The sequence below is a fragment of the Lactuca sativa genome, chromosome 1 (assembly GCF_002870075.4).
Source record: "Lactuca sativa cultivar Salinas chromosome 1, Lsat_Salinas_v11, whole genome shotgun sequence".
Classification (NCBI taxonomy): domain Eukaryota; kingdom Viridiplantae; phylum Streptophyta; class Magnoliopsida; order Asterales; family Asteraceae; genus Lactuca; species Lactuca sativa.
In genome coordinates this window covers 52,719,277-52,732,220 of record NC_056623.2, presented here as the reverse complement: position 1 = coordinate 52,732,220, position 12,944 = coordinate 52,719,277, and positions in this window count along the sequence as shown.

Here is a 12,944-nt window from a genome sequence, read left to right as displayed (position 1 = left end):
GACAATCATCTAATCATACAACTCCTACTAGTGGGCCGGCATTGTGGCCTTAGACCCACTGCTACTGGAAGGCAACTCACCTCGAAAAGTAGCTGCTGAAAGTCTGCTTGCTAAGCGCCTGACTGTTGAATCGGTAATCCTCCGGCTATAAATCATAAATATAGATTAGCCACTCATAAACATCCTTAGGTCAGATGACTGACCCACCCCTGGTCCAAAGTCAACTCCTTGGTCAAAGTCAACTTCCAGTTGACTAGACTCGCTGAGTCATGGCACCGACTCGCCGAGTCCTTCTCTCACTAACCTGGTCCTACTCTACAAGTCCCTCTTCCCACTCACTAAGTCACCCTTAACTCACTACTTGGGACGATAGAACCGGCTCGCGATCCGACTCGCCGAGTCCAAGAGCAACTTGCCGAGTCCATATGAGCAGATCTCCTACTCGCTTCCAAATCCTCACCAGAGCATCCTTTATGAGGATTTGGGTTTCTGGGACTATTGCTAAACGTTAAATTGCTAATTCCGCGTGCGGATACGAAGGGTTGGACCGCCAACACGTAAACCCCTCTTACTCAGAAACAGTTCATATGACTCGCCGAGTTTTAAGAACAACTCGTCGAGTTCTAGGCAATCTTCATAGGACTCGCCGAGTTGTTCATCCAACTTACCAAGTCTAAGGCCATCTTCATAGAACTCGCCGATTCCCTTCGACCCATTTCCCATATAGACCAAATCTGAGACATGCAATGCTTCCAAACCATAGATCTATGTTCCTAGGGCATGCTTATCACGTAAAGTTGCAAACTTTACGTGCATGCATGACCCTACAAGCTCCAAAAGGCAAATCCAAGCTCTTTATGAGGTCATACACTCAATGGGGGACATCAATCACTTCAACCACATAAATGTTATACCTCTAATACGTCCATAAGGTCTAGATCTGAAGTCCTTTCGGATCATAAAGCACAAACACATGGAGTTTGGTGTTTTAGGGCTTGAAAACCACCAATTAGGGACAAAAGGGAATCTAATGAACTAGTGATCAAGGTAGGGAATTTTCTACCTGAATGGAAGCCTCTTGCAGGGTAGATGTCGGATCTACTTCTCCTCCTTGCACTCTTCCACCTCCTTCTTCTTCTCTTAAGCTTCAAACTTGCTTCACAAGGCCAAAATCACTCACAAGGACAAAAAGGGGCTAGGGTTTCACTCTACAGCTCTTCTGGAAGTGTTAAGGAAAAGGGAGGCCAATTTAGAGTGCTTAAATAGGGTGCAAACACCCGGGTTAGGGTTTTTGCCCAAACAGGGCCTACTCGCCGAGTCCGAGGCTCAGACCCCACGTCTCATCCCGCTTCTACTCGGCGAGTTGGTCCTTCAACTTGCCGATTCCAAGGCAAATTGAATTAATTATGAAATATTAATTACAAGGAATACGTACCAAGAACCAGGTGCTACAAATCTCCCCCACTTATTTTAGACTTCATCCTCGAAGTCTGCTGCTCGATCCTGAAACAGCTCGGGGTAGTGCTCCATCATCTCTTCCACTGGCTCCCAAGTCCACTCCGATCCCTTCCGGTGCTGCCATTGCACCTTCACGAGTTACACCCTCTTGTTCCTCAGATCCTTCGACTTCCTGTTGAGGATTGCCACAGGCCGCTCTATGTAATTCAGGCTGTCATCGACCTGAATATCCTCCAAAGGCACCACTGCCGAGTCGTCCACCAAACACTTTCGCAACTGAGAGACGTGGAAAGTGTTGTGGATCTGGCTGAGTTCGGCTGACAGATCTAACCTATACGCCACCTTGCCCACCCGGGCTAGAACCCTGAATGACCCGATGTATATTGGGCCCAACTTGCCTCGTTTTCTGAATCGGATAACGCCTTTCCATGGCGACACCTTTAGAAGAACCATATCCCCGACTTGGAATTCCAAGTCTAGACAACGCTTGTCGGCATAACTTTTCTGTCGACTTTGTGCAGTCTGAAGCCTGCTCCGAACTTGTTGAATCTTCTCGGTCGTCTTGAGCACCACTTCGGGGTTCGACACCTCCTTCCGTACAACATTTCGAAGGGAGGTCGATCAATACTCGCGTGGTAGCTGTTGTTGTACGAGAACTCAGCTAGAGGAAGAGAGGTATCCCAGCTACCACCAAAGTCTAGCATGCATGCCCGCAACATATCCTCAAGAGTCTGGATGGTCCGCTCACTCTGACCATCTGTCTACGGGTGAAAGGCGGTGCTAAAATGCAGACGAGTGCCCAACTCGTCATGAAATTTCTTCCAAAACCTGGAAGTAAAATGAACATCCCTATCTGAAATCATGGATATTGGCACCTCGTGCCACACCACTATCTCCCTGATATAGATGTCGGCCAAATTTTCAGCCGATATGCTCTCCTGAATTGGAATAAAATGGGCGCTCTTGGTCAATCGATCCACGATGACCCATATCGAATCCACTCCTCGCGTGGTCCTGGGAAGCTTCATGATAAAATCCATCGTAATATCTTCCCATTTCCACAAGGGGATGTCCAACGGCTGCATCTTACCGTGCGGTCTCTGATGCTTGGCCTTGACCTTCCTGCAGGTCAAACACCGCTCAACGTACCAAGACACATCCCGCTTCATGTAGGGCCACCAATAGTCTAGACGAAGATCCCTATACATCTTCGTCGCCTCGGGATGAATAGAGAACCGGGATTTGTGCGCCTCCTCCATCAGAACCTGACGCACGCCTCCATGATAAGGGACCCGCACTCTACGGTGAAGAGTCAATAACACTCGGCTATCATAGTCGAAGGAGGAAACATGTCCCACAATCCGCTCACTCTTCCGATGTTCCTCCTTCATAGCCTCCTGCTGAGCCTCCCGAATCCGATCCAACAGCGAAGTCACTACTGTCATCCGTAGGCGGATATATTGGATCGGCGCTGCCTTACGGCTAAGCGCATCGGCCACCACATTGGCCTTCCCTGGGTGAGTACTGCGTCGAGGCAGCTGAAGACTCACGAGGCGAATTACCCCCTCTGCATCAATACCGCGCCCCACATGCCCCCTCTGCATCAATACCGCGCCTAAACCTGAGATAGATGCATCGCAGTACTCAACAAAATCCTCTATGCCCTCTGGAAGGGATAAGTTTGGCGCCACACACAATCTCTATCTCAGTGTCTCGAACGCTGCATGCTGCTCAGGCCCCCAACGAAAGACCACGGCCTTCCTTGTTAGCCTGGTCAATGGTACAACTATCTTGGAGAAATCCTGGATGAATCTCCGATAATAGCCCGCTAAACCTAGGAAACTCCGGATCTTGGATGGAGACTTCGGAACCTCCCATCTCATCACGGCCTCCACCTTGGCCGGGTCCACTGAAATCCCATCCTGGTTGACAAGGTGCCCAGGAAACTGCACCTCGCGCAACCAGAACTCACATTTGGAGAACTTAGCATATAAGCTCTCTCTCCTCAGGGTCTCCAACACCTCTCGGAGATGCCCCTCGTGCTCCTTCTGCGTCTTGGAATAAACCAAGATGTCATCAATGAAAACTATCACAGACCGATCTAACATCGGTCTGCACTTGCGTTTCATGAGGTTCATGAACGCGGCAGGATCATTGGTGAGCCCAAACGGCATCACCACGAACTCATAATGGCCATAACGCGTGCGAAATGCGGTCTTCTGCACATCCTCCTCTCTGACCCGCATCTGATGATAACCTGAACGCAAATCGATCTTGGAGAACCAAGATGCTCCCTGTAACTGATCAAAGAGATCATCAATCCTCGAGAGTGGGTAACGGTTCTTTACTGTTACCTTGTTCAGCTCCCGATAGTCTATACACATCCGATGCGACCTGTCCTTCTTCTTCACAAACAAAATCGAGGCTCCCCAGGGTGAACTGCTCAGTCTAATGAATCCCTTGTCTAACAGCTCCTGCAGCTGTGCAGACAACTCCTGCATCTCGGGAGGAGCCAACCGATACGGTGCCTTGGCTATCAGAGCCGCACCAGGGACTAGGTCGACCCTGAACTCCACCCGCCTCTCCGGAGGTATCCCAGACAACTCCTCGGGGAATACATCCGCAAACTCTCGAACCACGGGCACGTCGCCCACTACCGCCTTACCTGCGTCCCGGGAGTCTATGACATAAGCGACATATCCTGCGCAACCCTGCTGAAGGTAACGCCTTGCCCTCGCCGCCGAGCATAAGGCTGCCCCTCGTTGTGGTCTCTCACCCCGAATCACCAACTCTCCCCCACTTGGGGCTCTGACTCGCACTAGCTGCTACACGCAGTCTATCACTGCTCCATTGGGGCTTAGCCAATCCATACCAATAATGACCATGTTTCCCCGCAACGGAATGGGAACCAGGTCAACCAGATACCACTCCTCAAACAATCTCAATACACAATCCCGGAAAACCTCTGATGCTCGAATCGACCGGTCATCCGCAATCTCCACCTCTAAAGGGCAATCCAACCTGCCCGAAGACTCAGGAAACTTTTTGCTAAGCGCAAGAGAAACAAATGATCGGGTAGCCCCCGAATCGAACAACACCTGAACTGGGATATCGTTCGCATGGAACGATCCTAAGCAGAGCACATACATATAACATATCAAAATTATAGCAGCATAAGATAAAAGCATAAATAAAGAGTCATACCCGTCACCACATCGGGTGTGGCGCGTGCCTCCTCTGTAGTCAGCTGAAAGGCTCGGCTCCTCACCACTGGAGCCTCCGACTTGCCCTGCCGGCCATCTATGATCCGCAGGGTCGCTGGAGCTGGCGCCTTCACTGGCGCTGATGCTGCTGTCAACTGGGGGCAATTGGCCTTCTTGTGGCCCCTCTGGTTGCAGTGGAAGCACAGCAGCTCAGACGTCGAGAAGACAAGTGCAGGGGCGGTACAATCCTTGCTAAAGTGCACTAACTTGCCGCACTCAATCCCAACTTGCACGCTCCCTCGTGCATCTTGCTTGATTTCCTGCAGCGGCTTCTCCCCTGTTGGCCTTTTGGCCCAACTTCTGATCCCTTGGGCTTCTTCCCCGAAGCCCTTGTAACCTGTCCCTCCTCAGCCTTCCTCTTTCGGATATGCTCCAGATCAATCTCCCTTTCCCTAGCCCTGGCAATCATGGAATCCAGGGTAGGGCAAGCTGAAAAACTAACATGCTCATGGATGTCAGCTCGTAGCATGTCATGGTAACGAGTCTTCCTCATATCCTCATCACCTACATACTGGGGCACTAACAACACCCTATCCCAGAACTTGGTGGTGATCTCCGCCATAGTCTCCATCGTCTGCCTCATATCTAAAAACTCTCTGGCCAGCTGCTGAAGCTCGACAGCCGACGCAAACTCAGCCCTGAATCTGGTCACAAAGTCCGACCAGGTCATAGCCTCGACAACCGAGGCTCCAAATGCGTCACCGACAGACTCCTACCAATCTGTAGCTCGGTCTCGTAAACACCCTGCTACAAACCTCACCTTCGACCTCTCGGGGCAGAAGCTAGTTAACTGTGCATACTCGATGTCTGTAATCCACCGCCTGGTAGCTATGGGGTCCTTCGCCCCATGAAAATCCAGCGCACTACTTCCCCTGAAGTCCTTAAAGGACAGTATGCGAGATCCCGATTGGTCAGATGCCATGTCGCTCCTGAATTCCCTGAGGCGATCCTCCATCAACTCAACTATACCTTCCTTGATCGACCCGAAGATAATGGGAGTCGACTTAAGGATGCCCCTGGTGATCTCTGACGCGATGAACTCGCGTAGCCTCTCATCCCCTAGCTTGGAACTTGATCCCGAACCTGATCCCTCTCCTAAACTGCCAACTGCTGGCCTCGATCGTAGTACCACCATTCTAAAATATATATAAACAACAACTGTTAGCGATACTTGATACCTCTCAAGGAGCCACATCCACTACCGGCTCCTTGGTCTTATCTCGGCCTTCCTCGGTTCGGGTATGGATCCTCTGCTTTCAGTAGTATGGGCCCATACTACCTTCCACATCTATCCGTACCTTCTTCAAGGACTGCCTTGACTCCACCAGATCCCCTTTTACCACTGCTGATCACTACTATCTTTATCCTAGGCTTTCCCTAGGAAAATCCCTGACTCCACTTAAACCAATCCTCAGCTGCCGAAGTCCTCCTTGTAATGCCAATTTGCCATCACCTGAATACCATCACATGTGATAAGTCTCGGATAATCCTTCAAGTAAAAGTCTCGTCCCTACAACGGTTGGACTCAAACGAGAGCTGTAACAACAGCAAAATTCAGGTCAAAATTTGAACTTTTATAAAACCGTAATCGATTATACTAGGTGGTAAATATTGTAACAAGGTTTTCATACATATAAAGAACACTAAAATCCGAGTTATGACGAAGTAGTTATGACCATTCTAAAATTCCCGACAAAACCGGCAACACCGATTAAACGAAAAACGCGAAGTTTCAATACAATAGTTTTTTAGCCTTAAGTATCTAAATAAAAGTTATAGATAACATCAAACCGTAAGCGTACACAAAAAGAACGTCCAAATCTGACTTCGTTTGAAGAAGTTATGATTTTTCCAAGATCCGAATATAGCAGTAGACAGCTAAAAACTCGAATCGAAGATCGAGCGACTTTTGGCCGGAATGACCTAAACGAGAATCGAAGGTCTCGACAATGGTATTTCAGCGGTAAAAAGTCTGGCAAAAACCGACATCAGATAAAGAAGTTATGAATTTTCAAAGAAATTCCTTAAACACGATGAGTTATAAAATAAATAATAAAAATAATTTTGGAATTTGCCAACAGAGTCTAAACGAAAGTTGTAGAGCGTAGTCTCACCTACGCGTGGATATAAAGACCATCGAAAACGGAGTTCGTATGAAGAAGATATGAATTTTTGAAGTTTATTAAATAAATTATATATTTATTTAAATCAAAATTTCGGACCTTATCCGAAGAGGAGTCAGCGTCCTCATCCGGGTACGCGCTGCGTACCCCTGTACGCCCCGCGTACCCGAGAGACTTGGCCTCTGATCGTCCACGTCGCCCTATCCGAGCCATCCGACCCGTCCGACCCGTCCGAAGTACCCGACCCGTCCGACCCGCCGTCCCATCCGACCCGCGTACCCAGCAACCCGTCCCATCCGAAGCCGAGGCAGTTGAGGCTTCGTTCATGCATGATGTACGCGTACGCGCTGCGTACGGGCGTACGCCCCGCGTTTGGAGGCGGTTCAGCCTTCCTATAAATAGGATGCGAGGGCTTCCGAGAAAAATGCTCATTTCTCTCCTCTCTCTCACAATCTTGCCTCGTTTTCAGTGCTCGTTCCAACCCGAAGCTCTGGTCTTTTTGCTCAAGTCCCGAGGGTCGATTTTACTCCTGAGATTCCCGAGAATCCCGAGGAAAATCCGTTTCCCGAGACGAAACTCTGTCCGGTTTTCCATCTCGCTATCTTCAAACTATCAGGTGAGTTCATACCCCTGCAAGCACACTTTAAATGCGTTTTTAAATGCTTTTTATACTCTTTTAGGGGGGAATACAAGTAAACCCACGACTAAAATCGTGTGAAACATCGATCTTTTTATATACTTTTCATACTGTTGTTTTAACTGTCTTATGAAGTCATTATCATGCAAAACGCCTCACAACACAACTTTACCCTCTTGGGATACAATATGTTTATAAATAAAAATATGTTTTATTTATACGTTTGCATACAAATACATCATATCAAGGGTAACATTCTTTACTAAATCATTTTATGCATTCAAAGAACTTATGATTTATGCTTTGTCAAACATTGTGAAAAAGGATAAACTTTGCATACAAACTACTACTTTAATACAGACTTAGTTGATAATCCATGAGACGTGTACATCTTCAAACACTGCCTTTTTGATAAAAGGTATCGCTACAAGTCCTGCCTATAACCAGAGTCTCCCGTTCGGAGAACGTGTCAAATGTGTATAGATCTATACGGGAAGTCATGATCCCGCGCCCTGACTGTTAGCTACAGTCCGTCTTTTGGGGTGACAGTTGTCATAACGCTACGACGCCTGAAGAACGTCGCTACAGGCATATTATGTTTAGTATGGTTATAAAACTCATCGGATATACAATTATTATGGTATTATGCTTTTATGAACGAGTAGCTATTAAAACTATTCTTCATCTAACAAGTGCGAATCTTCGTATAGCTTTACTATGTAAAACTATGACACAACATACGAGCACGCTGGTTGCTTGCGATTTTCGGTCTTAGAGACTGCCAGTTATGTCAGGAAAATAAGGGTTTTTCCTGTATACAAACCAAACAACTAATAGGAAAATAAGGGATTTTCTCGGTACAATTAGTTGCAACTTATATTACGAACATTCATATGCATTTCATACTTTTATAAGAAAATAAGGGTTTTTCTTGGAAAACACAACAAATCATAACTCTTTACATTTGAAACACTGCGTTTTCTGGAAAACATACACGAACTTTCGAATGGCGTACATTTTCTCAAAACACTACTCATGAACTCACCAACTTAAATGTTGACACTTTTTCTTTGAAATAACTTGTATTCTCAGGGAACCGATAAGCAGATTTGGAAATCAACTTTTGGAGATTAACGTGCTGACGTTAATTACTTCTTTTGAAAGATGTTTATGTATTTAACTTTTGGAACATGTAACGGATACAATTATGTAAACATTTTGGAAACTTTAATATATATATATATATGGTGGTGTGTACTTTCCTTTCTATGAACTGTTATGATACTGAATATGACGTCCTCCGCCCCCGAACGTTTCCGCCGTTCTGGTTTGGGGGTGTGACAAGAGCTGCGTAGCCGGGCCAAATCCAACACTCTGAGATTATCCAACCCTGATCCCATGTGATGTGACGTATTCACCTAATGGCTAACTCCCATCACTTGGAGCCCCACAAAGCACAAAGCAAGCAACATTCGGATACAGGAACTACTCAAGAAAATCTATTCTCATAACGAGAAACTGCACTAGCATACAATGTTGAACTCTTATTATCAGACATAACCTAATCAGGCTATTCTACTGCTGTCTACTCAATTTCTAGCATGCAATTCTCATAAGGCTGGAACACATAAAGCATGCACATTAGGCATCCTCCTAGATCCTTAGTCCTATTCTAGCATGCTGTTCTACTGAAATTGATAAACATAACATAACATTGTATGGGTACTTTGGGGAATACTTACTTGAGCTCGGCTGGTCACGCACATCACACACTTCGTTCTTACTTAAAACTCTTTACTTAATCTTTTAGAAAACTTTTTTTTTGAAATCCTTTAATCCCTCGATTTGAGTTCAGACACCACCGAAGGTGTGTCCGAATCCCTCAAACCACGGCTCTGATACCAACTTGTAACGACCCAAATTTCACGTCCAAAAATTTTGTTTTTAAATCAATACTTTAGAAAACATTTGTAAATAAAACATTGTCTGATCAAACCATTTCATAACATACATTGTGTCTGAAAACCGAAATACGAAAACAATCACATATCAGAGTACAAAATCACAGAATGACTCATGGTGCGGAAAACAATGTGCGTGTATGATGTGTCGCTACCGTGCAAACGCCTTCCCCTTCGCTGAAGAGGTACCTGAAAACAAAACTATAAACCTTAAGCACGAAGCTTAGTGAGTTCCCCCACCGTACCATATACCAAATAATCGCATAACATACATATATTGTCAGGCATATCTAGGTGCCCGACCTACCCCTTCGGTCCTCTCGACCGGATACTGACTAGCATATCTGGGTGATGGTCTCCCCTTCGGTCCTCTCGACCGGATGCTGACTAGCATACCTGGGTGCTGGTCTCCCTTTCGGTCCTCTCGACCGGATACCGGGGACTATTTCACCCCTACCACTACCACATATCACGTATCACATAATCTATCTAGCATGGCTGGGCATGACTGCCCCTTCGGTCCCATTGACTGGTAATCCGGGGACTATCTCCCCTACTGTCACTAGCACATAGCATCATATCATACTAGCACATAAACATAACACATGTAGTAGCAACCCTAGATGAACATCACAGAGACAATCATCTAATCATACAACTCCTACTAGTGGGCCGAAATTGTGGCCTTAGACCCACTGCTACTGGAAGGCAACTCACCTCGAAAAGTAGCTGCTGAAAGTCTGCTTGCTAAGCGCCTGACTGCTGAATCGGTAATCCTCCGGCTATAAATCATAAACATATATTAGCCACTCATAAACATCCTTAGGTCAGATGCTTGACCCACCCCTGGTCCAAGGTCAACTCCTTGGTCAAGGTCAACTTCCAGTTGACTAGACTCGCTGAGTCATGGCACTGACTCGCCGAGTCCTTCTCCCACTAACCCAATCCTACTCTACAAGTCCCTCTTCCCACTCACTAAGTCACCCTTAACTCACTACTTGGGACGATAGAACCAGCTCGCGATCCGACTCACAGAGTCCAAGAGCAACTTGCCGAGTCCATACAAGCAGATCTCCTACTCGCTTCCAAATCCTCACCAGAGCATCCTTTATGAGGATTTGGGTTTCTGGGACTATTTCTACGCGTTAAATTGCTAATTCCGCGTGCGGATACGAAGGGTTGGACCACCAACACCTAAACCCCTCTTACTCAGAAACAGTTCATATGACTCGCCGAGTTTGAAGAACAACTCGTCGAGTTCTAGGCAATCTTCATAGGACTCGCCGAGTTGTTCATCCAACTCGCCAAGTCTAAGGCCATCTTCATAGAACTCGTCGAGTTCCACTTTGGGACTCGCCGAGTCCCTTCGACCCATTTCCCATATAGACCAAATCTGAGACATGCAATGCTTCCAAACCATAGATCAATGTTCCTAGGGCATGCTTATCACGTAAAGTTGCAAACTTTACGTGCATGCATGACCCTACAAGCTCCAAAAGGCAAATCCAAGCTATTTATGAGGCCATACACTCAATGGGGGACCACAATCACTTCAACCACATAAACTTTATACCTCTAATACGTCCATAAGTTCTAGATCTGAAGTCCTTTCGGATCATAAAGCACAAACACATGGAGTTTGGTGTTTTAGGGCTAGAAAACCACCAATTAGGTGTTGGAATAGTGTCTAAGGCTGCAACTATATTAGGCAAGTATTTGACCCGGTTGTGCATGGTCCTTTTGGGTTGCCTTCACCATAGCAACTTGATAGGATGATTTATTAAGAGAGAATAAATATTATTAATATATTATGAGAATAATATAAAGAATAATATATTGTTATTTGATTAGTATAAGTCATAGAATTAATTGGAATTAATTTGGTGACTTAAAGAGATTAATTAAATAAGAGGGTATAAACTGTCAATTGTTTGATAGTTAAACTTTAGACTGTAAATCCATATAGATATGTATTGGACGGATTCTAGAAGCTATGGATTGCTTCAAATCGTCCAAAGGGTTATCTAAGGAATGGATTTGGATAGCTTTAAGAGAAGATTATCCAATTAGGGTTTAGGTTGTAACCCTTAAGGAGTCTACAAGTATAAATAGACCCTATGGGAAAGGGAAATCGGCACTTCATCTAAAGTATAGAACCCCTGGCCGATTTCCTCCCCTCTCCTCTCTCCCAAATCATCCTCCTTGCTATTTGGTGTTTGTAAGCCATTAGAGGAGTGACAATTGTGACTCTAGAAGCTCCAAGACAACAAGATCAACAAGGAATTCAAAGGTATGATTCTAGATCTGTTTCAATATTTTTATTACACCTAAATAGTCATTAGAAGTCTTGGATTCAAAGCATGTTTAATTAGAAAGCCTAGATCCAAGCATTAGGGTTTTGCATGCGCACATAGGTAAGTTCTTATGGCTAAAACCCATCAGTGGAATGAGAGCCTAGCTTGGTTTTCATTAAATTGTTGCTTATTTGTTTGAAACTAAACTGCAAAATTCGAATTTTGTGTTTTTGAGTCATGGACTCGGCGAGTTCCATAGTGGACTCGGCGAGTTGGCCTGACTCGGCGAGTCCCTTGGTGCACTCGGCGAGTCCAAGCGTCAGGAATGGCCAGATTCGGGATTTCTTCATGATTATCTTATGGAAACTTACCTTAATCATATTAGATCAACCCTAATCCGTTTTTTTGATATATATGACTATTATCTTGATCTAATTAAAGATATTTATCAACTAATAAAATATTTAATTTTCTTATATGATAATTAATTAATTATTTTGATTATTTTGGTAATTATCTTGAAAGAAATCTTGAATAAATCAAATATAGATAATTAGGAAATTAATTGTTAATTGAAATTATTTGTTATTTGATCCTCCATGTTTTAAATGTTTAAAACTTGTCCTCAAGTTTTGAAATTTATATTTTGTGATTAAAAGTTTTAATTTAGACAATTTAAATTTCAAACCCTAGATTTTAAAATGTTTAAAAAACAACCCTATAGTAATATAATATTACAAGATTAATATATATATATATATATATATATATATATATATATATATATATATATATATATATATATATATATATGTATAACTAAAATGCTAGTCTTACCGTTAGTAGGCCTCATTCACGAAGCCGATCTATAAGGTGGGTATAAGGTTGCGGCCTATAAAATGGCGCTTAATGGGTGTACACTCACACCCACCGCTTGCTTGATTGGTGGAGGGTCGTTAACCGAACGGGTAGGATAGGGCAACCTCATCCTCTCATTAAAAGTATAATAAGAAATACAAAGTAACTACATGTTTTCTAAAATTTCCCAATCTTAGTTACTTTAGGAAAAGTGAATTGATGCAATCCCATGAAATTACACTTTGCACCCTTGCTAAGAAGTTAGTGGAGCGTGTGTGGTTTACCGGCACACTAATTGGTTCTAAGGAAAGGTGGCAAAGGGTGATTCATTGTTTATCATAGTTCGATGG